The following is a 7500-nucleotide window of genomic DNA, read 5'->3' on the forward strand; positions in this document are numbered from 1 at the left end:
AACTAGGCACAAAACTTGGCACAAAAACAAGACACAGAAAATATGCAACCAGTGTTCACACAACTAAACACTGTATACTCAATTGTGACTTAACCTCTCAGCAGGTAAGTCCTTCTTTCTTTAAGGCCTTTCACATGCCTCTCACATGAGGCATCCTTTGAAATAGCACAGCCACTTGGACTAATTGGCTGATTTGGACCCCACCATTAACGTTGGGGAGCCCAGAACCAACCATTGCGGTGGTGGAGTCAAAGTCTTTCTCCTGTAGGGCAACAGGCGTCCAACTCCATCTAAGAGCCACTGTGAGAAGTGTGTGGAGGGGGGGGGGGGGGGGGGAGAGAGGACAGTGTGTGAGAGAGAAACTGATTGGTGTGTGTGTGTGAGAGAGAAACAGATTGGTGTGTGTGTGTGTGTGAGAGAGAAACATATTTTTGTGTGTGAGAGAGAAACAGATTGTGTGTGTGTGAGAAAGTGTGTTTGTGTGAGTGTGTGTATGTTTGTATGTGTGTGTTTGTTTATGTGTGAGAATGGGTGTGTGTGTGTGTGTGTGTGTGTGTGTGATATTCCCTCTCTTTAGATAGCCTGTTGGATTGTTATCTTGTCAGTCATGTAAACAGAACGCAGAGTATTCTGAGCTTTTATGAGGGGGGGGGGGAACACCACCTGAGTGCATTAACCCTTTCGATTTTCCAATTTGTCCATCCATAGAGGTTTCCGTAGTGTAGTGGTTATCACGTTCGCTTTACACGCGAAAGGTCCCCAGTTCGAAACCGGGCGGAAACATTGTATTCCTTTTTTCTAAGGCGATGCAGTAGTATCTGCTCATCACAGATCCTGGGGATTTAAACATACAGAATGTGGGTGCAAGGTCTGATGGATCAGAACCGTATTGTAGGCATACATCAACATACGTGCAATGGATCAGAACCGTATTGTGGGCATACATCAACATACGTGCAATGGATCGGAACCGTATTGTGGGCATACATCAACATACGTGCAATGGATCGGAACCGTATTGTGGGCATACATCAACATACGTGCAATGGATCGGAACCGTATTGTGACCTATGTGGGCGTACACCAACGTACCAAGCTGTCTCTAAAAGGGTGTCTGGCTTTGTAACCTCAGACCCAAAGGATTAGAAATGGAATTAGAAATTAGAATTAGAATTCACCATGCTAGTCGTAATGGCACTATAGTGCACTGCAGTTAATAAATGACACAACATGTTCCCATCCCCCCCACCCCCGAGTGAGTGTGCTTGTGGGGCCCCTCCCTGAGTGAGTGTGTGTCATTTGTGCCCCCCCCCTTAATGAAAATATAGGGGCCAGTGGCGCAATGGATAACGCGTCTGACTACGGATCAGAAGATTCTAGGTTCGACTCCTGGCTGGCTCGGAAGACCCCTTTTAAACACCTCCTTCAGCCGTCTGTTTGTGTGTGTGTGTGTGTGTGTGTGTGTGAGTGGCTCAACAACTACTGACGTATCCAAATGGGTTGTTTTTAGTTTAGGTGAATTTGACACATATCTGCACCATGGGGAACATTTTATTATTATTAATTAAAAAGATTATGTTTAAAAACATATATTTTTTCCAGATCAAAGAAAACTGATTGTTACCAAATCCAGGGTTGAAGTAACACACAGTGTCATGTCAGACTGATGAGTCAGCATTGCTGTGTGTGTGTGAGTAAGAGTGTGTGTGTGAGCGTGTGAGTTCATGCCAGGGATTACCGTAAGAGAACAATGGGCTGCGACAAGCCCTGTGTCAGCCAATCAAAATGACTCATTCCCCCACTGGCCCTGTCTGTCAGCCAATCAGAGTGAGCAGTTTTCCACCAAGCATGGACTTACCATCTCTCATCACGTACCCCTGGCACGCACCTTCTAAAGCATGTGTGTGTGCGTGTGCGTGTGTGTGTGTCTGGCACCTTCTAATGCCCTCATCTCCATCTGTAGCCCTTAGAGAAGGAGATGATGATGAGGAGGAGATAAGGAGAGCAGAGATGAGGAGGAGAGAGGGAGAGCAGAGAGCATGGAGGAGGAGAGAGGAAGAGCAGAGAGAAGAAGATGAGGAGGAGAGGAAGGAGAGCAGAGAGGAGGAGGAGAGAGGGAGAGCAGAGAGGAGGAGGAGAGAGGGGGAGCAGAGAGGAGGAGAAGAGAGGGAGAGCAGAGAGAAGAGGAGGAGGAGGAGATAAGGAGAGCAGAGAGAAGGAGAGGAAGGAAGGTTCAAAGACAAAAAACAAGCCTTAAAAGAGAGACTAGGAGAGAGAGAACCTTACCAAATAAATAAAAAGTTCCCATCATCAGTAACTTAAAAGTGACAGAACACAGAGAGAGAGAGAGAGAGAGAGCGAGACAGACAGACAGACAGACAGACAGACAGAGAGAGAGAGGCAAAGACTGAGAGAGAGAGCGGGAGAGACTGAGAGAGAGAGAGAAAGAGTAAGTAAGTAAGACTTTATTTATAAAGCACATTTCATACAAGAGTTGCAGTTCAAAGTGCTTTACAAAAATCAATAAAAACAAGCAGCAAGAGCAATGCATGGAGTAAAATAATGATCAACATCGTATCAGAAACTCATGTCCAATAGGCGTCTTGGATTACTATAATCAGGATAAAAGGAATAAACCCTTCTGCCTGGTCGGTTCAGTCGGAATAAACCCTTCTAAAAGTCGGAATAAACCCTTCTGCCTGGTAAGTTCAGTCGGAACCATAGGGCTGCCTTTCCCTGTTAAATATTTCCGCTAGCTTTGTTTACCGCACCCAGAGGCCTACAGGGGACCGGAGGTAGCTCTCCTAATTCGTCTCTCCAGAGACGTGCCTATACCTCGTATAGCCCTCGCTTTATTTGCCGCGCCCAGAGGACTAGAACAATTCTGAAGGTAACAGGAAGCCAGTGTAAAGTAGCTAGTACGGGAATAATGTGTTCTCTCCTTTAAGTTTTGGTTAATAATCTAGATGCAGAGTTTTGAATGAGCTGGAGTCTTCCAGTGGTTTTCTTGGGAAGACCAGCAAAGAGAGCATTATAGTAGTCCAGCCAGCTTGATATGAAAGCATGAATTAGTTTCTCCCCATCATTTTGGTTTATGAATGGTCATTCCTTCGCTATGTTCCTGAGGTGAAAGAGAGCTGTTTTGGTCACTTTGTTAATGTGGGAGTTGAAATTCAAATCTGAGTCCAGGATGATGAATCCAGCCGTTTAGACCTCCTAGATTCTTGGTTAGCATCTCTCTTTTATATTTGGGGCCGATAAGTATGACTTTTTATTGCCAATAAACAGTTGGTAATGGATTTTATGGCTGTCGCATCGGTTCAGCGGATACAATTGTGTGTCATCCGCGTAGCTATGGAAATCAATACTTTATTCTGTGATGATGTCACCGAGTGGAAACATATAGAGAGAAAAGAGTAATGGACCTTAGCAGCTCCCTTGTGCAACCCCGTAGTAGCTTTCATGTTTCTCAGACATATTCCATATTCCTAGACTTACATAAAACTTCTTTCCTCTGATATATGTTTTCATCCAGTTCAATACACAATCAGAGAACACAATAAGCTTTTCAAGCCTTTTGATAAGGATGGCGTGATCAATGGTATCAAATGCTGCACTAAGATCTAACAGATAAGGTAGGGACTGTATTTGCATGTGTGTCTGAGTTCGCTAATTATTTTGGTGAGAGCGGTTCAGTACTGTGATATTCTCTGAAACCTGACTTAAAGACTTCCAAGATGTTATATTCATCAAAAAAGGAATGTAATTGGACTAATACTATCTTTTCCAGTCCTTTACAAATAAATGGGAGATTTGATATCGGTTTGCTAGATTACTGTTGGTATTCCTAAATCTAGTGTGTTTCTGTGCCAATGTGTTATATCTGTTGTGTGTTGAGTTAGATCGAAACTGTCGAAGATTTATAAACTCAATAGTTCTTGGGTCTGCTTTTTTGTTTACGTGGATATTTAGGTCTCCATTTAGGACTACTTTGTCATATCTGGTGACACTTAGGTTAGTGATAATAGTTCAGAGAATTCTTGTACAAATATTGGCGAGTGCTTGGGTGGCCAATATACAATAACAAACAGTACGGATTCGGGTTTGAGCGCCATAGCAAGATATTCAATTGATGTAAATTCACCTAGCTCAGTAATTTTGAACAACAGTTTAGATGAGAAAATAGCTGTGACTCCTCCATAGGGATGGGTATCGTTTGGGTTTTTTCCGATACCGGTACTTAACCGATACTTTTAAAACGATACCGGTGCCTAAACGGTGCCAGAACCGATACTTTTTTTTTTTTAATTAAAGACATTAAAGGCTTATTTATTGCCACGGCAAATAGTTTTCTTCAAATTTAACAATATATTAACTGTTTAAGGTATACTATAAATACAAAAAAATACAAAACACTTGGCTTAAAACCTTTTAACTTCAAACTATGAACAATATATTAACTTTTAACAAATGTTTACAGTATACTTAGGCCTAAATAAATATAAATAAATACAAAACACACTCTGTACACACACTTCAGTAATTATTTTTGCAGAAATATGAGCATGTTCGCCTTCAGAGTAAAAAAAATATTATTTTGTTTGCATTTATTTAAACCCACTGTTTTCGTGAATGTGTGCTGCCCCTTTAAGAGTTTAAGTTCAGGGCCTCTTCTCTCCCCCCTTTACACGCAATTTTGTTGTTGCATATGCTGCACGTCGCGTTGTTTGAATCTTTTTGTGCGAAATACAGCCACACTTTTGATCGTTTACCTTTCGGCATTTTCTCCGTTATATTGATGGCTAGCTCTGTTTGTGCTTGCTCTGTGCAAGGCTGCCTGCTCTTCGCTGTCATTAGACTGTTGTAATGTTATTGTAGTGTCCGAGTTAGTGCTCTCTTAAGAACTCACATTGAGAAGGAATATCTTTGGATGAGACGGTAGCTCTCCGTTTAATAAAGCGTATCCAACTTCAGCTTAGAACAACCACACTTATCTTGAAACCGAAACCACACACGTCAACCCATTACCATGGCAACTCCTCAACACAAATCCCGTTTCCACTAGTCCCATATGGAATGCTTCATTATCACCAATGAGCGTGAGTGACACAGGCGAGAGTCTACACATTGGGAGATGGAGCAGTTTTATATGTGCCCCACGAAATCTGTTAGCAAACCAAAAAAGTATACAGATCGTACTCAGAAAGATCTACACCACTAACGTTACTTCTCGTTAGCTATCGCTAGTTTTGTTAAATTATTAATTTTTTAATAAAAAAAATAAATAAATAAATAAAAAATCTGCTCAAATCTGCGTTGCATTTCGGTCCGGGTAGGTATCGGTTGTATGGAACCGGTGCCGTATTGGTACCGGTTCTCGGTACCCAACCCTACTCCTCCAGCTCTTTTTGATTTCCTAGAAACTTGGTAAAGGCTGTAATCAGGCGGACATGCTTCTATCAAAGTTGGTGTTGCCGTGTCATCGTTTAGCCAAGTTTCTGATAGACAGATACAATCTAAGTTGTTTTCTTTAACCAGATCGTAACTAGAAAGGTTTTGTTATTTAGTGATCTGACATTTAGAAGGGCCAGTTTCATCTCTGGGGGGTATTATGTAATAGATCAAACAGGGGGAGATATATTTGTTCATATTTATTTGAACATGGATAGTTTTTAACCTTCTAGGACGAGTTTCAGGTTTATAACCATTGATTTTACCAGAGAGGGAGAGAGAGAGAGATAACGAGAGAAAGAGAGGGGGAGAGACTGAGAGAGAGCGAGAGAGAGAGAGGGAGAGACAGAGAGAGAGAGAGGGAGAGAAAGAGAGGGGGAGAGAAAGAGAGGGAGATAAAGAGGGGGGAGAGAAAGAGAGAGGGGGAGATGAAAGGAAGACAAAGAGAGTGTTTTCCTCCTGCGAGATAACAAAGATACCTCTTGAAGCGTCCCCTATCCGCTCACACTCCTGCTTTGTGCGTCTCTGTGTATGTGTGTGTTCATGATCCTCCTCTTGCACACTGCTTTGATATCTCTGTGCAGGTATATTATGTGTGTCTGTGTGTGTGTGCGTGTGTCTGTTACTATGTGTGTGTGGATGTGTGTGTGTGTGTGTGGGTGTATGTGCGTGTGTGCATGCGTGTGTGTCTGTTTGTGTTTGTGCAGGCCTTCTCTCTTCATTCTTTGTTTAGTGTTCACACTTTTGTTTGTACAAAAAAAAAAAAAAAAACATTCTAATTTTAGCGATAGTTAGAGAGTCTCTGTGTGTGTGTGTGTGTGTGTGTGTGTGTGTGTTCTCTTGTGCGTGTGTGGAAAGAGTATGAAGAAAAAACTGAATGTTGTGTTTGTGGCAAGACATCATGTCACAGTTTAGTCTTGCCAAGAATAAAACCTGTTTCCTCAGCACCTTTTTTAGGTGCTTCAGTTGCATCAATAATCAATATACGCAGGTCAAATACAACTACGTGACGTGGCGGCTCGTTTAAGAGTTAATGCGAGTAGGCCCATTTGGTAACCTGTGTTTAGTATAATTGCGTTTGAAATCTAGTAATAACCGGAACCGGAAATAAAGTGCTTTGTGCTTCTTGCAGTACAGTATGGGTTTCCGTAGTGTAGTGGTTATCACGTTCGCCTAACACGCGAAAGGTCCCCGGTTCGAGACCGGGCGGAAACAGATTTTATTCTTGGCTAGACTAAATTTCGATCAGAAACAGATTTGATATAACAGCTAAATAACTTATAACAATAACAATATAACTAGCTGGGTGGAGACATAAGGAAGTTTGGGCTAAGTACTTTAACACTCCCGAGAAATTGAATGTGTGAGGGTGTTACCCGTGGCACTGCTTGAGTGTGGAGAGATCCGAGGAACCGGTAGATTCGCTCCAATTGCAAAAGGCCATGTGGGTGCCCTCTGCAGTTTATCTCGCGCGCACGCACACATGCAACGGTGCTGAGTGTCGTCATTCAGTACGAAGCCTGGGGGTACTCGGTTTCTTACCAACAAGTTGAAGAGAGTCAAAGAAAATGTTCCATGTGTTTCCGCCCGGTTTCGAACCGGGGACCTTTCGCGTGTGAGGCGAACGTGATAACCACTACACTACGGAAACTTCGGTGTGGGAAAAGTCATGTGACCAGACATGACCCTTTCCTACGTATAGTATTCCATCGGTTTGTTTTAAATATTTGAATTGACGAGTTAAAAAGAAAGTTACCGAGTTGATTGAAGCAGTGGAATGTCATGTGTCTTACACCTTAGACAGCTAGGCAGTCCACAGTCAGTTGTTTGGAAAGAGAATGGGATTATGGGAGGGAAGAAAGGAAAAGAGCCATAAGTGGATATAAAGATTAAACACATGAGAGTGGAGTTGAGAGACGCGAAGAGTGGAGACTATGAGACCAAAGACAGAATTTTAAACAAAGTCTCAAACTCAAATGTATCTTTTCAACTATTTCTATTTTCAAAACAAATAAAAATCTTTCGACCAACTTACCAATCCAATTTCGA

General features: G+C 42.3%; 1 protein-coding gene across 1 annotated transcript in view; it reads left to right on the forward strand.

The window, feature by feature from the left end:
• LOC308366982 (EGF-containing fibulin-like extracellular matrix protein 1) overlaps positions 1 to 7500 on the forward strand; it is a gene marked incomplete at its 3' end in the record, with an annotated part of 61389 nt that overhangs the window by 50546 nt on the left and 3343 nt on the right.

The sequence above is a fragment of the Sprattus sprattus genome (genome assembly GCF_963457725.1).
Source record: "Sprattus sprattus genome assembly, chromosome: 1".
NCBI lineage: Eukaryota > Metazoa > Chordata > Actinopteri > Clupeiformes > Clupeidae > Sprattus > Sprattus sprattus.